Genomic DNA, 22800 nt, shown 5'->3' on the forward strand with positions numbered 1-22800 from the left:
ACAGCCAGGCTGGTGAGTCCAGCTGAGAACTGGATAGTGAATGATGATTTCCTTCCAAAAGGAACTGTCTCTGGGGCAGACCATGTAAAAAAATACCTTTGCTGTCTGTACTGCTGCCAGGAAACAGCCATTGTAGCAAAGTACAAGATGAGTCAGTTTTACATCATGAAGAAACCCCCATTGCATTTCACTGAAACTGTTGTTAATGACTGTTTTGTTTTTTATCACTTGTTACTTCAACATGAGGGATATTTGCACCAATTTTAGCTGTATTCAGTCCTTCTGTGCTACCATGCAAAATACTCCACAGCATTAGAGAAGCCCTTCATCAGCCTATCAGGTATGAAAAAACTGCTTGTGTCTTTTTTTCATAGGTGAGAGGGAACTTCTAATTACGGATTCATTTTTTCAAAAGTACGGGTAGCCCTGATGGAAAGACAAGGGATATGCAAATGTTCCTTTGTGAAAATTACATTTAATTCATGTGAAGCTCACCCTGGTAGAAACTTAAGTAGAAACGATTATGTAAAAGAAGTTCAAATTGAGTGTTTATCCCAGCTACTTGGTAATAGTGGAATAGTACCCCAAACTCCTGACTTGCTGGTAATTTGCTCAGCTTGCTAAATATCAGGCACCAACATTGTGTTCCCTCTGTCAGCTCCTGATATAGCATCTTTTCCAGCATACCCATTTGTAGTAAATTGCTATGCCAGAACCTCCCCTTTTCTGATTGCACTGAACATCTCCTTTTGAAATGTGTTTTGCCCTTAAATATGCCAGAGTATGTAAGTGGCACCCTTCCAGGTAAGAATCAGCATTACATTTGGAAGGCATTTCTCTTGAAATGCAGTTTGGTTCCTGGGGGAAGGGCAGTTGCAGACTGGCTTTTTAAATATTTATCTCAACTCTGTCTTGTATGCTCTTGAGCATTATTTAATATTTTTACATTTTTGATAGATTATGAGACAATTAAAAATATTAATGACAACATTAGTGATGTTTATTTTTGTTCTATTCTTAGATATGTTCAAGTTAGAATTGAGTAGCTTTTGGTAATCGGTGTGAAGTATGTGATTTTTTTTTTGTTGTTATTGTTTGTTTTTTCTTTCTTTTTCCAACCTATCTTTCTTTCATCTGTGATTCACTGAGTAGAAAGTACCCATCCATAAACTATAATCATTCTCAGCAGAATCCCATAGGTTAGAGGCTTAGTTTTGATTAAGAATGTGTTGATGTGATCAGACTACAATTACTTCCCTTAAGAAAACAACCAACCAATAACAATAACAACAAAACCCCAGTGAAATGCTCATTCAACCATCTATATATCTACTGTAAATTTAGCATTTAGCAATCAGTTATATTCTTCCCTTTCATACACATGATGCAGTTATCCAATTTGTGATATTTGATCCAATTTCTATTAAAATATGATGGAAAGCTTTTTCTGTGTGAGTCTGTTTATTTACTTGAATTTTTCAGAGCCCTGGATCTGTTATCACTGTTATTGTACCTGATATTAAAAAAAAAATCTTTGCAGATTTTATAAGCGATTGAAAAAAGGAAACAAAGTAATATTCTGGTTAGATACTGCTTTGCCCAGAAATACATTTTAGAAAGATACTGACATTCAAACTGTAACTTTCAGAAAAGCGCAATATATGTTCAAGTAGAATTGGAATTTTTTTGGTACAAAATTCACATTCAAAACTATAACATTTGGAAATCTAGATGATATCTCTTTTCTAGCTTAGTCATTTCAGTTCTCTTTATATCAGCATCTCTGAATGTCAGCCTAGATATTTCCAAGCTATTATTTACACCTTTATACAAATACAATGTGTTTTGAACTTAGGTCAAAAATAGAAATTGTAGATTTCAAGTAGGAATTTTAAGATTAAATTTAAGATTTAGGCTAAACACTGTAGGATCTACATCCTGCTGCAGTCATTTTTAAGGTCTACCCTAAACTCTGTTGAATTGGATTCATCTTATGAGGATATGAGGTGTTTCAACCGTTTTAAAAAGATTCACTGGATACTCTCAAACAAGCAGGTGGCTAAATATGTCTGGACTGAAGATGGTAGGATCTTAAGCATCACTATCACTTTTATAGCTAATCATGAGGTTGGAATTCTGTACCACTTGTCTATAACTTCAGGAATAGGTTGTGTATGGTAGCATATCTCAGAAATGTATGGTTTCTGAGAAATTACAGAAAATTTCTGAAAATTATATAAATTTACTGCTCATTTTAGAGGTAGCAGTGGACACAGAATAGCTTCATTTGTAATCAGAGAAAGAACACTGCATAGAATTCCCAGGTTTGGTTTATTTTATCATTATTTCAGTACAAAAGGAATCATAAGTTTATAAATGCATAAACAAGATCCACACCTGAATATGAATTAATTTATAAGGAATGCTGTGCTGACATGTATAGAAAGTTTTCAATTTCAGAAGCAGCTTTGCTATTTCTGCTTGAGACAGCTGTATTCTTTAGAGACAGAACAGAAGAGACAGCCCAGAGCACACAAAATACTGAAGAACTGATATTTTGGAAAATCATTAACAAATGTGAAATTCCAGATGCTTGGAAGAGAACAAAGCCTTAAGATTAAAAGTGTGTCAAAAATAACGGGAATGTTTTCCCTTGAATGTCTTCTCAATCTGTCTTTCACAAAGAAGCTTGTAGGGATCTTTAGGTAATAAACTGGTTTTTACTATTGTCATTACAGTTATTGATAGTGCACCTCCAGTAAGAGCGCAAAATTAGAAGCTGTGAGGTTACATTCCTGCTCCTTGGTACTGCAGGAAAACACAGAAGTCAGAGCTCACTCCGGTGGATGTTGTTTTCTGTTTCTTCTCAGATAGTGGATCTCTATTCTTTCCTCTTATCAATTCGTGGTCATCTAAAAGAATCTGAGTGTTTACTCCTGGTAACAGTTCAACATTTACTACAGCTCATTGTGCCTTTTGGCTCACCCTACCGACCTTTTCCATGGTATTTTTGTCCAGAAATGGGTTTCACAAACAGGGCTTGCTATGTTCAGGTCTTACATTCTCTCAATTGTCTGTTATGTTTTATTTGTATGCATGAGATCAGCCCTTGCTGACATGAATTGAAATAAAATGCTTGTACAGGATGGGTTACACGCCGAGGAAGCTTGGGTAGAATCAGTGTTCGCTTTCTGGATATCCTTATTACCGAAGGGAAGAAGGAATATAGAAAAAAGCATTTCAGAAAAATTGAAAATATATTAAAAATCACTGTTCTCTGCTATGTTGTGAATTGTTTTCCTCCATGGTACCTGCATCAATGATTAATGAGATGGTACCATGTATTTAAGTCATGCAAATACTTCCGATCCAGAATGTTTTTAAGTAAGCTCAAATAATTTGTTAAATAAGTTTTTTAAATGGGGGAAAGCAGCAGACATGGGGAACTGCAGACCAATGAGTCTCACTCTGTGCCAGGCAAGATCATGGAGCAAATTCTCCTGGAAACTGCGCTCCTGGAAACTACGTCGAAAAACAAAGAGGTGATTGGTGACAACCAACATGGCTTTAAAAAAGGGAAATCATGCCTGAAAAATGTGATGACTTTCTGTGTTGGGCCTACAGTGTTGGTGGGTGGGGACAGAGCAACCGACATTTTCTGCCTGGACTTACGCAAAGCATTTGACACTGTCCTGTACGATATCCTTGTCTCCAAACTGGAGAGATATGGATTTCATAGACGGACCACTTGGTGGAGAAAGAACTGGGTGGACGGTCTCACCCAAATGGTCCATGGCTCATTGTCTGCGTGGAGACCAGTGATGATGGTGTCCATGGGGGATTGGTACTGGAGCTGACACTGTTCAACATCTCTGTTAGTGACAGGGACATTGGGACTGAGTACACCCTCAGCAGATTTGCTGATGACACCAAACTGTGCAGTGCAGTCGACGTGCTGGAGGGGAGAGATGCCACCCAGAGGGACCTTGGCAGGTTGGAGAAGTGGGGATGTGAAAACCTCATGAAGTTCAACAAAGCTAAATGCAAGGTCCTACACCTGGCTTGTGGCAATCCCAGACACATCTAGAGATTGGGCAGAGAAATGATAGAGAGCAGCACTGTGGAGAAAGACTTGGGGGTGATGGTTGATAAAAAAATCATGCTTGCAGCCCAGAAAGCCAACTGTATCCTGGCCTGCATCAAAAGGAATGAGGCCCGCACATCGAAGGAGGTGATTCTCCACCTCTACTCTGCTCTTGTGAGACCTCACCTAGAGTACTGCATGCAGTCCTGGTGCCCCCAACATAAGAAGGACATGGAACTGTTGGAGAAAGTCCAGAGGAGGGCCAAGAAGTGGATAAGAGGACTGGAGCACCTCCCCTACAAACACAGGCTGGTTGAGACTGTTCAGTCTGGAGAAGAGAAGGTTGCATGGAGACCTCATAGCAACCTTCCAGTATGTGAAGGGGGCCTGGAGAGACAGAGAGGGACTCTTCATCAGGAACTCTACTGGTAGAGCAAGAAGTAATGGGTACAAATTGAAAGAGGGGAAAATTAGGTTAGATATTAGGATGAAATTTTTTACTGTGAGGGTGGTGAGACTCTGCAACAGGTTTCCCAGGGAGGTTGTGGATGCCCCAACCCTGGAAGTGTTCAAAGTCAGGTTGGATAAGGCCTTGAGCGATATAGCCTAGTGGGAGGTGTCCCTGCACATGGCAAGGAGGGTTGGAACTAGATGATCTTTAAGGTCCATTCCAACCCCTTAACATTTAATGATTCTATGATTTTCTAAAAATAGCAGAATATTTCATGGGGATATTTGCACAAAACCCCAAAAATATTTGGACCAGGATTTGAACTCATTCCAAGGATATTCTTCTTACGTCACTTAGAAACTAATATATAATAATTTTTTACTTTTGTTTGCAACTTTTGATTATTAACTGTGTTATATGTCATAATGAGTCTTGTCTGCATTGTGTTGGTAGATGTCAGCATTTCATGGTAAAGTCATTTCTGCCAAGTATTACACATTTCTAATCTTACTAAAGATATTTCATGAACTAGATTACTTAGTGTCTGGATTAGCAGTAACAGCCCTGAAACAAAGAGGGATTTATGAAAAAGTAATAGAAGTAATAGAGTCCAATGAGATGACTATGGCATGTTTGGTGGACCTGACAGTGCTGCAAATAGAAGCAAGTGAGAACTAGAATAATTATTATTATGTTCAAGTATATGTCAGGATTGTGTCTCAGTAAATTTGAGCCATGTTAACTGAAAGAAGAAACTCTTGAATTCTTTCACCAAAACCTTTGACCAAGACCTTATTATTTTAATGTCGAAAAGAAAACAGCTGACTTTCTGTTTTGATTTTGCAACTCTCTGTAATTCTTTCTTTCAGCACAAACTGGAATTGGAAATACTGAAATACCACAAGAAGGGCAGAAAATGCAATAATTCATGCAGCATTCAAGGAAAAAAAAAAAAAAGAACCTTCCAGATGGGTTTTCTTAGGAGAAATTACTCTTCTCCGTAAGAATAGGGTCTATGTAAAAGTACTTGTTGCAAAGCTCTGAAAATAAAAGGTTTCTTTCATGATTAATTTCTCTTTGTTTCTCCAATTCCCATTAACATTTCTTGTATAAATTCAACACAAGAAAGCTTTCACAAAGCTGATCATTTCAAGGTTACAAATGTTTCATTGAAATTTATTCAATGCCAGTCAGACAGTTTAATACACTCTAAATTCTAGGATTCCAAGGACATCTACTAAGGCTTTCAAGGAAATGTGAAAAAGCTGCCTGAAAAATGCAGGGTAATACATGAAGAGATGCTACATTATAAGATAATTCTATTGTCTAAATGGTGGCAAAAATCATGTTCTATGAAGATTTATTAGTTTTATATCTTATGTTTCTGACACTATTATGTGAGTTCACTAATTTGCTGTCAGGTTGAGTGCAACAGAGCTCCCTGTGTAGGCCATTTTATCCCTTGAAACCCTTTAAATGCAAAAGTAATATGGAGAAAGAAAGATTATATTGGTGTTTGAATATTATCTCACAACATTATACACTGGGGGAAAAAAAAATTAGAGGGTTTAATTTTCACGTTCTTCACGTGAAATAAATAAGGCCAAAGACAAAGAACATGAAAATATTATCATTCTAGAATGAAGTGAGAATATTAATACAAGGAAATCTGACAGTTCAGTAACAAACAACACAGTAGATTAGCACTAAAAATTAGCATAATTGGCAACTGGCATGTTCAATTTGTCAAAGTGGTAGGAGCCAAGGCAGACTTTTGTAGGCAGTAGTGGGGTTCAGTTCTTGGTCCCTTGAATATGATCAATGAGTCTTTAAAAAATACTGGCTGCAGATAATCACAAATGAAAGCCATTAGAGATATTTTTTAGCTACTTATAGGAATAGAAAGGTCTGCATATTAATTTACCATGTTCTTTCATTAGTTTTGTGTCATTTATTTCATTAGTCATCTGCTGTTTCACACCGATGTCAATGACACAAAACTAATTTCTGGTTAAATTGTACTGGTGAATTGCATCCCATTACAGGAACAATTCCATTGTTCTCATTTGTATTTGGAATGAATGGTTACATCAAAGCTGTTGGCTTTAACCACTTCATCCAAAACATTTCCTCTGTGAAAAGAGGAAACATTTACTTTGAAGGGTTAGATGGTATCTGAGCTGGATTTTGAAAGTCAAACAGTACTTGTGTAGTTCTGGCTTTAAGTGCCTTCCTGAATGTACCCCTGGTACATGACTTATGCTGTTATCCTTCTACATTCTTCTAACGTAGGTATGTACAGCTGCTGCATGTGTGTAAACTTAGGAAGTTAAGTCATTAAAACCCAACCAAACAAATAAACAAACCAGAAACTCAGCCTTGAAAACTCCTTGCCAGCATAGTATAAGGAAAGTAAATTAATGCACCTGGCTATAAATCTTCACATCAGGCCTCAGTTAATGGTTTAATGAGTCTGTGGGTGTCTCTTCTATTTTTCTGTGGAGGGAAAGCATGTATTTTGTTTTAAATCCTTTTTTTTAGACTTCTATAGATTAGTTCTCTTTTTGATGGCATCAGGTCCTACTGAATTTGACAAGAATTCTTTTATCTGACAAGTGTGGCACATTAATGATGTGGTATAACTACTTCCAAAAGGAGACCTTAATTCCTAATGCTATCTAGAAGGTTTTCCTAACATGAGGTCTTTGAAAAAGGGGATGCAAGAAAGGTGAAAAAAATGTCTGAGACTACATTGTAGGAAGAGAAATGCAGTTCAAAAAAAATCAGAACTTTCTCCATAACACTGCAAAATTCACACTCATAAACTAGATCTGGAAAAAGCACTTTATATAAAATGAACAAATGACAAAAAATCTAGCCTGACACCTCCAGCTGAGACTGAACAGCCACAGTCACATTCTGTTATTTTCCTTCTATTATGTACTTAGAAAATGTGCAGTGTGCTACTGTGTAGCAGCAGAAATAAAATATTGTATCATTTATGTTTGCACTTCACTCATACTAGAATTGATTAAACATTTTTTTTAAAGGGCAGAAATATTTTTTAGTCTCGCAGAATGACTACTCTTAGATGTAGACAAAAAATAGGGATTTTTTTTCTGTGCTTCCAATATTGTTATGTTTTGGGTAGCTTCTATGAAAAGGAATTGGGTACTTCTGCAGTCTAAAGCAAACTGACAGAGCAAATGACAATGTCTTAAAAGGAGAAAGCTACTTCATTCTGAAATGCATAGCACAAAATGACATGTTGTGACATATTGAAAGATGTCTAGCAGGCACATTTTTAATCAGCTTGCTGGTAACCTTTGACCACTGCTGTGAATGGCTTGCAGGTAAGCAAATGCTGAAGCCCACCACTGTGCTCTGTGTGAACTTACAGTGTGCTGTGTGACTGATCTGCTCAAATAGTACATTATGCTGTTCTGGGTCAGGAGTTCAGAGCTGTACTAGGAAGGACAATTGTTGTCTCTTCACATATTTTTAGGGTTAAGATACTGTTACTGAATAGGTCACTTACTCTTCGTGCCTCAACCATAATTTCTTTTCATTGGACATGTTTTAAGAGTAAAAAATTATGAAAAGTTACAAATGCAATCATCCACATATGAATATGGATTCAAGAACAGGTTTATTCATTTTTCAGAAAGTTATTTCTGTTTCATCCTGGCTAAGATGTGACTCTAAAATGGTATAAGAAATTGGAATTAAGTCCAGGGGCTTAGGTGGCATTAAAATGGCCCTTGTCATTAGATTTCTGTCAACTTTCTGTTGAGGAATGCCAAGCAGAATATGAGACTGAACAATGAATTAAATCTAAGGATGTATTTGAGGTTCTTGTACGATGTTACCACAGACTAATAATAATAAGAACTAAAAGAACCCCTCTAACTCAGGTATTTTGGCTTCATTCTTAACTGTCTTAATTTCAGGGAGTCAAAGGACAAAATTAATCTGGACTTTATCTCCACTCACTTTAGTGAAGTTAAATCAGGTGATATATTTGCTCCACTCTCTCAAGACACTGCTGTACTTGATGTACTTTGCTTTGTGTATGACAGATAGAAACCTGATGGTATGTGAATGATGAAGTTTAATATGGTTATCAGAAGGTCTTTTAATGACTATAATAATTCCCAAATCCTGAGCTTGTCAAGCTAACTGCTTTTGCTTTCCTTTAATTATAACTAATGATCATTCTCAGGGACAGAAAAGGAGAACTAAAATACAGGAAGAGAAAGATGAGTTACTAGAGGGGACTTCATATGACCTTATACTGCTATAAACAATTAAAACCCCCAATCATTTTGTTTGATTAGATGGTTTGCACTCATTCTGTTACAACATGAGCTACTTTTGATCATACCATTAATCATGTTATTTAAGGGAACATTAATCTAATGTCTCTTCATTATGAAAAATGTGAGGAGAGACAAATTTGTCTCAGTGATAAGACCAATGAGCTTTCTCATTTCTGTGAGAGTAATAATTAAAAAGTGATCTTTTCTACATATTATACTGAATTGCAGATAACAACAATTGTGAAGGCAGAGCATCAGACCTTTCAAAATAAGAAAATTAACGTTTTTCTGCAGCATCTTGGTTTTTATTAGGAAATGCAAGAGTGATATGCATGCCTCAAAGAAGCCTTCTGACTCACACGGGACAATTTCTCTAGTTAGTTTGAAGTAATTTTATAGAAATCACAAAGCATAGCACATTATTATGAAAATGCCTGAATAAAATAATCCATGAAACCTTTTGTTCAGAATCTACTTGCATTTAGGGATTTGTAGAGCTTTAAATTTTTTTCTTTGTTTATTTTTATTTTATTTTGATTATCTACACCCTCAAAAAAATTAGGTACAGTGCATCTTGGCCATTGCTCTTTTTCAAAAATTATACATCAGACATTCCAATTTAATGGAAATTTAATAAAAGAAGAGGATTAATGCTTTCAGAATTTTTGTTTAATATGCAGATGGGATGTCATTTTGCTGAGACATCAACTGTTGGTATGGTTATGCAGCTAAGGTAGGAAAAATGTCTTTTTCAGTAACAAAATATGTCTCGAAACTGATGTGGTGTGATCGAGTTGAATTCAAACACCCAGCATAAAAGATAATTCAAATGCCTGATTTCTAAGGTTCTTTTTTCTACTGTAACTAGGAAAACCTCACACTGCAATTCAGGAAACATTAATTTACATGAAAACACTCAGAGCTGTCTTCTACCTTAGTCACTGAGAAACTATCTGAGGAGCTCACAATAGGTAAAGAAACTCTAATAAAGGAGTTACTGAAGATGTAAGATCATGTGGTTTAAGGTCACCCCCTGGTTTTGTCACAAGCCTCGTACAAGAGGAGGTACCTTTATGTCTCACTTTAGGGGCAAACCAGCTTACTGGACAGGTAGTGAAAGAAACGGGGAGCTTCATTCTCCGTGCTGGTGGGGTGCAGCAGGGGTGCTGTTGCCACTGGCTCTTTTTGCATAGGAACAAAAGGTCTCTGACAAAAGGCCTCTAACAAAAATTCTTTACATTAAGTGGTTTTGCCTATTATTTAAGCTGTTAGTGGTCACCTGATTCATTCTGACTGAAAGGGTTAGAGGAGACATCACAGCAGCAGCTCCAAGGAGGATGAGGCAGAGCTACAACTGAAAGGTGTGTATCCCCAGTCTTAAAAATTCAGTCTCCAGAGCATCAGTGAAATAATTGTGCTACTATCTATGAAGAAATTAGATAAAAAGATTATTCTTTGACCTCATCCATTTCACAGAGCAGTGAGATACTAGCTGGGCTTCTCAAACCCCCCCCTTCCCCTTTCATTTGCCTTTCTCTTGTTTGAGAGTTAAACTGTTATACAGTTATATTATTCTTTATCAAGAAATACTTTTGCTTTCATCATCACAAGGTTTGGAATAGCACTTTGGAATCATTTCACTATCCTACTAAAAACCTGTAGTATAATTGACCATGATACGAGAAAGAAAATTGAACAAAAAGTAGGAAATGAGAGCAGCAAAGGATCTGACTCTTCTGGAGCACACCACTGCCACCAAGTAGGTGTAAAACCCACCAAACAGTAGCATTTGCACTATCAAGAGATGGTGTAGGGGGCAGAGCCACAAACATGCAGGTTTAGATGTTTTATTTCTTATAATTTTTTATTGTCTTCTGCCTGGAGGAGTGGCTAGAATGATAAGATCAAAACCAAGGAATTGAAGGTATCAGTTTTCATTATGATTAGTTAGCATCACTTTAATTTAGTTTCAGTAATGATTCATTCCCACACCAAATTAAAGGACACATATTCTTAATATAGGTATGCATATGTATCTGTAAATGTACATGCATGAATTTTAATATTTTAATGTTGGACAAGTATCATAATGAAATAACTTTAAACATCATGCCATAATCTCCTGGAAATTATGTGACACACATCCACAGTTTATCTGTGCCACATTCTGGCGCCTCCCTCCTTTGGCACTTTCAAAATTCCTGTTTATTCTGTTACCAACAAAATACATATATGTACACACATGTATACATATTTGTATCCACACACAAGTGTTTGTGCATAGAGTCACCATTTATGAGTATATACCTGAACAAGACACTTTCACATATACATTATATAAAGAAAATCATTATATTCTCTCTTTTACTTCTTGTATTGAAGTGAATTTTCTGTCATGTTTGTTATCATTGCTTCCTAGTAAATTCACAGCAAATACACTGACAAACATGTAGTAAGGTTTTCAGAAATTCTTTGCAAGTAGAAGTGGACCCTAGAGATAAAGCATTAGGTAAGCATAAATTGTTGTAAGAGAGTAAAAAAGTACCACACTTCCTTGTAGCAGCTGCAAATGTGAGTAGAGCAGAATTCAACAACTTGGTGTCCGTGCGCTTACATACTAAACATCTTCTCATTTCCTCTGCATGCCTAGTAAAATCAAGCAAGAACAAAGCTGACAGTCCCCCATAAAAAACAAGAAAGTAACAATTAAAATGGACATTTAGAATTTATTTATTAGTGGAAAGGGACTTTTTTCCTTTCATCTTTCAAAACAATAGTGAAAAGTACAAAAAATCTATTCACTGTTAAGGTATCTGCCATATTTTGCTGTGAAATGGTGGGACTAAATACAGCCTTCTGATACTGTTGCCCAGCTGTGCAGAGCATAATGTAGTTTCTGATGCTCTCTGGAATCCAATATGGACATGGCGGGGCTGAGCTGGCTTCCTATTCTTCCCTCCCCTCCTCTTGGGGTCAAAGTGAGGGTGAATTTCATTGGTGGCTGTAAATCACTTGAATACTGTAGCAGCTGGCCCATATAGTCAAAGCAGGTCTCAGGGACAGGTTAGACACACAAAACCACATCTGGATGAGGAAACTGCCAAACAACATAAGGGTGATGAAAAGAACATTCATAAAAAATTTCCTGAAGAGATATGGAAATCTGGGATTCCCAGTTAACAAAAAAGAGAACTTAAAGCTGATCTGAGGGGGAGCTGAAGCCCAGATACCACTGGCATGTTTTGCTCAGCTCTCTCTCTGCACAAGGGGGACCAAATCCCTGGGAAAAACAACAAGACAAAAATCAGAGTCTCTGGAAAATCCACTGTCCATGGGCATGAGAAGTAACATGCAACTGTAGGGTGTTATAGCACACAGTTATGAGTAAATTTAATTGCTTTTACTGGTACATACACTTATATAGTTTAATCCCTTTCTCTGAGTGACATCACACAGTTGATGAGTTATACCTCCTTTTCTCTGGCAGATAAGCCCTTTCTTATCGGTCTAAGAACAATGTTTTGAAGCAATATACGACAAAGAAAAACAAGGACTTTGTAAAAAGAATAGTGCATCCCTAATGCTCAAAAGTTGCAGTTTAGTGCCAAAAATATTTGTTTGTGCCTGAGATCCCACATGAAGTGACCCAAGATGGGGAGCTGGTTACAAGGAGACATACTTTTATTGGTTTTCTGCCCAAGTTCCATTTAACCTTGTTAGTCAATGTTCTTGCTGAGTGGGAAACAAGATTCTTTTCCACTATTCATCTCCAAAGTTTGATTCTTCACTGCTTGCACTTTTGAACTGGCAAAGCTGTTACATGAAAAACAGCACTGGTTCACAAATCAAAGGTAGGCTGAGATCACTGTGACTAACTGTCTTCCATGAACACAAAATTCAAAAGAAACACTTGCTAACAACAACAGCAACAAACAACAAATGAACATGAAGAATTATTAAACAGTGGATAGTGACATTTTATTTCCTATTTCTTCACTGTGAACATGACTGGATCTTAGCATTGCCTATTAATATTGCAGTCTTCAATTTAAAAGTTTATTTTTATCTTAATTAATAGGGAATACAAAAACAGTAACAGCTTTTTGGATTATTCCCAAAACTAGTGTAGTGTCCCTGCTATGCAATGACATAGATATATTTCATGTGATTTTCATCTTTGGTGCTTTTGGAACCATCTAAATGTTCAAATGGTGCTGGAAGGCGTATTTTGTATGTTTATCTATGTCTTTTTATAAAGTTACTTCACCTTTTCACTTGTTTCTGTTTGTAACTATTCCAGTGCTTATTTCAACACTATTGATTAAAAGATTGATTAACATTTACAATCATGAGTCAGATTAAAGAAATAGTTTAAGGCTAGTGAGCTAATTGTACTTCCTGAATTTATAAATGCTGAGTAGCAGACGTGATTTCTTACAATTAAACATTATACAATGTTTGATCCCTGCAAAAATTTTAAATGTGTTCCCATTTTGACCTCTACTTTCTCCTCAGTATTTTGGCTGACCTATTATTATGTAAGACTATCCTAGAATTTGAAAAATTTTATTTCTTTATCATCAATTTATGCCCTCCTCAAAACTCCTGAAAGGAATTACCAGGAAAAAGCCACCATACATTTAATCAGGGCCATATTTAATTTTTATTTTTTTTTTTAAATTTACTTAATAACTGAGTTGTCTTGCTTGCTATAAAATTTGTCTTTGACTTCAGTAGGCAAAGAACTGGATAGGGACAAAAAAAAGACAAGTGAAGCTGAAGTTGGTGAAAAGGAGTTAATAACTGCTGTACTTGTGCAGCACAGGTCTAGCACATGGTGTAGGCTCTGGTTCAGTTCACAGGTGATGGATATTTTGACTGGGTCTATTTCTTTAACAGATATTCACTTCCCGAACTGTATTTGCTGAACAAATCTTGATCATGTTTTGAACATATTTAAAATATGTCACGGCTTTCTATTTGTTGAGTTTTTTGTTTTGACCACAGGTAATTGCCATTTTTTACAAATGTCAAAAATTCAATGTTTTCACTAAAGTATAAGGAGCATGGTCAACTTAAGGGCACATGTTCTATGAAGAACATTTCACTGCTTTATTTTTTAAGAATAATAAAAAGGAATAATATATATATATTATTTAGTATTAAATTAAATTATTTGAAGTATAAACCTACTTTGATTTTTTTCCTGTACTCTTTTCAAAGCCACCTGAATGTTGCTTAAGCTTATATTGCTCTCCAGTCTATTAATTTATGCTGCATATGATGAATGTAATATATCTTGAAGGCTTGATTCAATTGCCCACCTCTTGGTGGATGGTGACATTTCAGAGGCTCCTATCTACCATCTAAATGGGACAGATCTCCTACAGGTCCTAAGCATCATCACAATAGGATATCTCAGATACTGTTAGGTGCTGCATTAAGTACATACCTGTGAGCAATCGAAGTATGTTGCAAGCGACTACCCTGATCTTCCAGGTTATCTTTAGCTCATAGAAATTACCTCCAACACCAGCCCTTAAATATAAGCTGGAATCTAGTGCAGACAGCTGGTGAATGAAATTAGCAGAAACTTTAGAGATCCTTCCAGTTTACTACAAAGTAAACACTTGATGTTCTAAACAGCCCTCTAGGCCTATGTATCAGCTAGATCTCTATTGGCTCTTGTCAAAAAACAACTTAAGGGCTCCCATCCTTATGTGCAGTCATTCTTAGCTACAAATAGGTTCAAGCACATTTTTAATGCTTGGGTTAAAATGTAATAAGTAGTGACAACCTTCTATCAAAGTGGGGTTTCTACTTGAAGAAGTATTTTAAAATCTTTGCATTAAAATAGAAACCATGAAAGAAGTTTATTTGAGCTAGTGCAGCACTGGAATGTGGTTTTTCACCCATGTTTGTTGCTACCTATTTTCTCATGACTTGCATTTTTTTTGTGTGTAATTTATCTCTTTCAATTGAATACTCCTACCAGGCTTTTCCTTCTTTACTGATAATTTAAAAATTCTTTTGCTTTTATGTTATTTTCTCATTTATCTACCCAGCTTGCCATTGATCATTTGCGTTTCATTGCTTGAACGTTCTTTCAAGTCCAACATTTGTTAGGGTTTTACAATTGACACAAACCTAACCACAGTCAACTGCCTTAGATCGTCTGTAAAGTTATTATTTCTTGTCCTAACCATTTCATTAATCAGTTTGCTTTTGTTTTCTGTAGTATTCCTCTCAGGGAACTCATCTGTAGAGTCAGCATCTTTTGTCTGTTTTCTTGCTTTATGGATCCCAACCTGTAAAACAGTATTTCTATGTGACACAAACATGACTTTTAAACAGTTAATTTTACTTTAAAACAAACAAACAAACAAACAAAACCCAAAAAACAAACCCACATTTTTTCTTTTAAATATTTTTGATTTTTACAAATTCTGTGGTAACTAGACTCCTTCTCATATATCTTCAGTAATACCTACTGTCTCAAAACCAAGTGTGTTTTTAACTATCTGTTTTAGTCCTTGGTTTCTTAATTTTTATATTGTTTTATACTGTTTTTCTGTTCTTATCTGCTTATTATTTTTTTTTTAATTTTGCCTGGTAATCTTCACTTCCATATTTTCTGGTTTTTCAGTCTCCATCATATATTAATCTTGAAAAATCAGTCTCCTTAAGACTGTGAATTCATTACCATCAGCGAATCTACAGTTCCTTACTAGTCCCTTATATAGCATGATTTCTACTTCCTATATGAAAGCTAAAAATATGATTTCTTCTAACAATAAAACGAACATATCTCTTGATAGTTGATCTGTTGTCTATTCTCACTGAATTCCTCATCTTACTGAAGAGGCAATCCACCAGCCTGATCTATTTCTAAAGAATAATATACATTTTGCAAACTTGCTTTTTTCATATACTGTCAAAAGCTTATTAAAAGCCTATCAAATTTTAGCAACATATTAATTTCTGTTCTGCAAAGTTTCTTAGGATCTATTTTATAACAAACAGCTGAGTAGTTGTGTTGATCTAAACCTGATCTGCTCCCTCACTGGCCCTGTTTTCATGAATATTTTAATTTATTCCTCAAATGTCATAGCAAATATTTTATCTCTCACATTTAATAAGGCAACTTTGCTGTAGCTTCCTCATTCATGCCGCTCTCTGTCTTTGCCATTGTTTTTAGAGTTTTTTGGAGATCTACTGAGTTGATCAAGCTTCATGGCTTCCCAGGATCTCTTTCTTTGTCAATTTTTTTTCTAGGGTCTTTACTTCTAAGAAATCTGGCATCTGTTCTCCCTTGGTTACACCGAGAGGCTTTGTATGACCCCCGATGTGCAAAAGGATATTCTGTGTCTTTTACACATTTCAAGATATTTTTCCTCTGTCTTACTTTTCTTCAGACATGCTTTATCATTATTGGTGTGCATTTCTTTGCACAATTATCTAAGTTATTTCTCTGATCATGTGATAGAGCCTGGGGTCCTCTTTCCTTTGAGAATTCCTCTGAACATTTGCACTCCTTGATTATCTACTCACCCTGCCTTTTCTTCCTTTTCTTATTTAATGACTTTATAGTGTAAAATTTTTGAACGTGTACAGCCAGTTGCTCTTGCTAGATATTTTAAGAGTTATTTCAGTGCCCAATGGTAGGAGTCTCCCTGCATCTGGAAACTGAACATATACCAGATATAGAGAATGCCTTACTTGCCTTACTGAGTGTTTGGACTCCATTCCAGAGCCCTGCAAGTGTCTGTGCACAATACAAGAGGTCTGAGAGTCAAGCTGAGAGTAAGCACAGAGTTCTGTGCCAGGATACAGGAGCCCAAAAGACGTTTTGGTGTCAAAGGCCTATTTTACACTCTGCCTTGATTCTTGTTCATCTACTTGTAAAAGGACTAGCACTGAAATTCCACTGAGAGTTGCTGGCCTCTACAATCTGGAAAAAAGATACTCAGATTGGGTCAAATGTTGACAGCTACCAACCCACAGAAGAGATATTTGTCTTTCCTTATAGCATATTTGTTTGGGTGGGTGTTGTTTTTTTTTCTTGCTGTTGTTCGGGGGAGGGGGTGTGTGGTTTGAATGAAATACATAAATAAATGAAAGTCATAAATAAAAGAGCTAAAGATCCAGGTCTCAGAAATTTTAATGTAGACTGTTTTTCTCTAGATACTTCTATTTTTATTATATTCTGTATTCTAGGGCTCTCATAACTGTTTTATCACCACTTTGACCTATTGGCACATTTGATCTATATTTTCCTCAGGTCTTCTAACTAGTTACCTTAATTCATCAGATGTTTGTATTAGGAAATAATCAAAGGGCCCCTCTGAAAACCCAGGTGACTAGCTTGAATGAACTTGTTTTAAGACCAGAGAATATATTCCTGTCTGTCTTACAGACTACTCAAACTACCTCTGGCTGCAACCATGGACTCAGATCAATCATTCCGACTATGCTGGACCCAATTTTGTCTTCCTTCTTCCTCTTAATTAATACTAAGTCTCTAGGCATACTTCTGTGCATTTTCACAACAGGATGTGGTCAATTTGTAGTCAGTATTCTCACCCATAACACAGGTTAACTGACCTAAAAAAGGCCTAACTTCCTTTCTAGAGGAAAGCTCACCTAAACTTCTATTTTTCCATTGCAAAACAATTGAAAGGTAAATTTTTTTTACCAGCCCTGTCTCCAACATTTTCCCTAGGAAAAAACAAAAGTAAAGGTGAGTGCATGTGTGCAGGAACTAAACATGAGTGTTGTATAATTGAAGAACTGCTCTAACAGCTGGAGGTTTAGAAATTAATCAACTGTGTTATGCAAAATAGATATTAATTGTTACTACCATGGAAGTTCATAGGCTACAACAAAAATTAGATAAACTGAAGTGCCATAAACCAACTAAGAGAAATCACATATTCTAGGAAAGAAAACCTAATTTCTGCTGAACCCAGCAACTAGTAGAATAGTGGAAAAGGGATATATTAACTGTATGAAAATGAAAACTAAAAGGATTCACTTAGTGCTTCTTTCCTTTTAGAGAAGCTCCAGGATCTCTCCAAAGCTGATTGTGTGCCCTTCTAACTGTGTAGCCATCACAAAGAAAGTAAGTGATGACTGCATTTTACATCTGTCCTAAGACTTTGTGTACACTGAATGCAGGCCTAATTTGAATAAGGGATTGAAACCTTTTCCTGGTAACCCATAGTTCATTTCTCCATTTATCCTTTTTTTTCTGTCACTACGCTATGAAGATTTCATGAAGAATTTTTTTAGGTGAATTTTGTGAAATTGGGTGAAGCACTTCTATCGACTTTCAAATACAGAGAATTATTAAGCTTCCTTGCTCAGGAAATGTACCCATGAAAGATGATCTGGAAAGTTTTGCCAGCTCTCATTTCCATAATGCATCTTTTGGGGTTATAAATATGGGTGTATGATGTTTCAGAGCTTTTTTACCTATTTCATGCCTTATTAGTGCTTCTCAAATGCATTTTGCCAAAGAGAAGTGGATCAATAATTCCATTTTACATATCAAGAGAATGGGAGATGAGAGCTGAAGTGAATTTTTCAAGGTCAGCTGGAGGCTAGTAGCTGATAGAGAGGCAGAGGCAGGTCTGAGATCCCAATTGGTTTTAAGAGTCATCTGGGAATGTTAGCTCTCAGATGGGAGAATAAAAGAATACTGTCTTCTGATATACATGTGTATGTAAACACGATTGTGTATGAATACCAGGTACACACATGTAGTCACATATTCTGAGTATGTGATGTGTAATTTATTTCTGTAAAGAAACAACTTTCTGAAATCTTGGAATTTTCTCCCCATCTCAATCATCCTCTGCTCCAGCACACTGAAAAGGTCTTGACAGTATTTCATCTCATTCATGTGTTATCATTACTACTGTCAGGAGATTTTGGATAACAAATGCAGTGCTTTATCAGCTACAAACATTTTCTTTTTACACTGACACAGACTCGTCAATAAAACCCCACGGCATGTTAACTTCCCATCTCTCAGATGTGGCACACTGGCATTTACAATGCAGAGAAAGGTAACAAAGTGCGAAACAGATCATAAATCATTTAAAGAGAGTTAAAAAGAGACTTAAAACAAAAGCCTTCAGGAAAGGAAATGAAAGAAAAAAAAAGTGGAAAAGTGAAATGGGCACCAAAAATTATTTTATACAAGAATGAAACAATGACCTTTTCACCTATCATCATTCACATTGGTTTGCCTCAGCCTCTGGAGCTTAGAACAATTCATTCAGTGTGCAGAATGCTGCAAGAGGAATGAACCTTTTATTTTATTATTACCCAGGGCATGATACCCTTGAGAGGAATGACAAAAACAAGTAAGAGCAAACAGAGCAAAAGGGAAAGCAATAGTCACTACAGGTTTGGGATAATAAAAGCAAGCAGCAAATGTAATATACTGAGAGATAGCCTTCAATTTAAAGTTCACAAGGCAGGCAAGTGTACTTTATTGGAAACTTTTACATTTCGAAATATGTTTTACAATCTTTTCATTCATTTAAATATGGGCTTTGCAGATGCCTGAAAATGTAGCAAGGGAAAGGGGCACACTTCATCATAGCTTGAAAATGTGAACGTACAAACAGTACTTTTCAAGAAGGCACACAACAGAAGGTTGGATATTTATACTATCAGCTCTAAATCATGATGTTTTACAGACAAGATCTGTTTTTAAATAAGTGCAGCTAGGAAGGTGATACAGACTTGTAACCAAAACCACAGATGGTGATTGACATAGATGTCCATGTCAGAGTCCTCAACCCCCACTTTAGGAAAAAATATTTAGTACAACAGGATTAAGTGAAAGCATTCTGATATGAAATAGAAGTGATAAAATTATCAAATGTGGGTAGCCTTTTAAAACCTTTTTTACAGACAAGAGAAGCAAAGACTGGAACTATGAAGTCACCAGTAATTCAGCTCTGCACATGCCAAGTACTTCTTACTGCGAACAATAATATGAATGTATATAAAGCCTTTTTGTTTTCAAGTACTTTACAGACATAACACATAAGCTAGTTCACCAGATTTTGAAACACTAGTAATCACTGGAAATCTAATTATTGCTAAAAATCACAAAGCCAAACTGTGTAACAGTTTTGGCAAGAAGAAAAGAATAATAATATATCCAATTAACACTGTAGAAGGTATTTTAGGTAGACAGATTGGCATTAGTAAACTAGAACTTGAAAATGACTTCACAGTTAACCATTAGTTTTTCTGAATGCATTAAGGAAAAGAAAGAGAAAGATATTTTTTGGTGTGAAATAGACTCAGACTTGATCTGTGACTTCTGTTTGAAAATGAGGTAAGTCACAGCAGTAAGTAACAGACACAGAGACTTAAATTTCCACTTCCCTGATAATTTCTGATAGTTTCTAGATGAGAACAATAATTTAATGGCCTTTCTTCCACAGTCTCAGAGACAAGACTAATAGAGATCAACATTGTCCAAATGTACAATTCTGAAAATGCCTTTTTTTTTCCCACTTAATAGAAAAGGAAAAAAAAAAAAGAAATATCAATAGAAACCACTTGTGGGACTTTTGCTAGCTCTAAAAGTTCTTCCAGTTCTCCGTTGCATCCCTTTTAAGATCTGGAAATGAGCAATACTGATTTGTTCTTGCTAGCCTGCCAGGGTCATGTGCAGATTGCAGTCTGCTATCACAAGCCGGTCATTTGACCATGGCTGGTTTTCATCTTTCTCCCTGCCACCAAGAGTGCATTTTGAATTCCAGTCACCACCAAGATTTTTTAGACTATATTTTGTCCAGTCTGGATCTGACTAAATGTCCTGCCACAATGTTACCTTTCACAGGCTGATTCAGACTGTTGCTGACTCACACAAAAAGTTTCATCCACCTAACAACTCCTCTTAATATTTTTCTGGTGACATTAGAGTTTTTATGTCTATTTGGTTATCTGATTAATGAGTTTCAATATCATTCTTAATTTACATTTTCCTCCATTCAGATTGCCACAAAACTGCAGTCTGTTAACCCTGTCAAAGGGCTAGGAAGGAAATGTAAATAGCCGGTGTTGCAGAGACATCCTAAAATTGTGGTTGTTCCTAAAGCAGTCGAAAAAAGATCAGAAGAAAACACAATACAAACATGCATGAGGAAAATAAATGAATAATTTGCATCTTCTCAATGTTAAGCTATTCATCACTGCTTGCACTCCTCTGATGTTTTTCTCAGTCTGATCTTCCATTTTACAGTTGCTCCGGCAGATCCCATTGTTTTCCGTAGGGATTATGTCTGGCTAAAAAACTTGGATCTGACTAACAGTTATCTCTTAGAACATACAATATGCCACACGGATCACCACAGTAAAAGAAACTGTGGAAAGATGCTATAAAAATAGTATTGAAGGAGAATGCAAACTTAGTTTCAATAAGGCAATTTGCCATGGAAACTTTCTATATTCGAAGTTAAATTTCTTTTAACTAAGTTACTATTCTTTTTTATTTCTATAAGATTTTCTTTTTCCTTGTCCAAATATGAAAACATTTATAAATGTTGTCAACCTCTAATATAGCTAGAAGTGCTGGTAAAAACATACTCTTGCAATATATCTCCTGTTTAATGACTGTTTTCCTTTGTAGTAGCAGTGACCATAGAGATGCTGAGACTGATACAAATGCAAAATCAGGAAAATAATCACGATTATTCCTAAGATTCATTATATCATCTTAGTCAGCACTTTAATTTCTGATTTCAAAGCATTTTAGTGCAACTGGAAAGATACAGAATGCCTTTTCATTTTTCCTCTCTAAGTCAAATACACAATAAAATTACAGCAGTAATAAAAATACTAATAGTGTGCACCATGTATTTCTTTAACCAATTATCCCATTTCCTGCCTGGCTGTTAAGCTGCACTCAGAATGCTCAGAGAAAACACATTTGCATTGTACAATAAAAGGCAAGTTTAAATGCATTACATGACAGCTAGTGTATTAATGTCACTTGTGATCAGCAACATGAATTGCCTATCTGAGAAATTCATGGACAGTCAAGACAATGAACCGCATTATTCAATGGGGAAGAATTTTGTGTCTCGTAGGACTCAGTTAACGTACATGAATGCAAGATATAACAGTGACCCATCCTATAATATTAGAGTGTCTTGTGATTGCTATTAGTAGGGGGTCAAAAACTTACAGTCTAGAATGTCAACACCTTTGAATGTTTAGAAAATGAATTCCAGGCTCAGAAATTAGTCTGTTCTATTTTGTTTTAAAAATCAATCAGAAAGTATCCTAGTGATGTTGCATAGAGAAATTGTATGAACATTCAATGTGGATATTCTATTAGGGTTCTGTTTTTTCTTGTGTAAAGTTAAGATCATCAGTGTGGAGTAGTTCAGACTTGTTATGCTTTTTTTTGTTTTAACAGACTTTGTCCAAAAATTTGACCATTGGTCTGTGTGCACAATCACCTATGGATGTGTTTTAATTTCATGGTTTTTATGCTTAGATATTTGAAAGTTTTCCACTGAATACCAGTCATATGAATACATATAATGAAGCTTTTTTAAAAAACAGGTAATAAGTGATGTACAGGAAATACTTTTTCACACTTAGAAATCCCTTTTTGTATGAATTATCATAATATCATATATCACAAACATTCAGAGAATTTGTGTTTGTCCATGTGTCTTCAAGGAAGAGAAAAACACAGAGTACAAGAAAGATCAATAGTACTTTGTGTTTCTGAAAGAGAACACAGAGTTCTGGATAAAGAAAGAGCCAAATATTCAAATAAATGTAAGATCAACATATTTCAGGAGAGCTCATGACAGACATACCTGTGGGACTGAGATCACAGTTTTGCTCTTGTAATTACAGCAAACAGGATAAAGAGGACTCTGTTTTGGAAAGTGAGCCCAAAT

This window comes from Manacus vitellinus, unplaced genomic scaffold (assembly GCF_001715985.3).
Source record: "Manacus vitellinus isolate BGI_N305 unplaced genomic scaffold, ASM171598v3 scaffold_3_pilon, whole genome shotgun sequence".
NCBI lineage: Eukaryota > Metazoa > Chordata > Aves > Passeriformes > Pipridae > Manacus > Manacus vitellinus.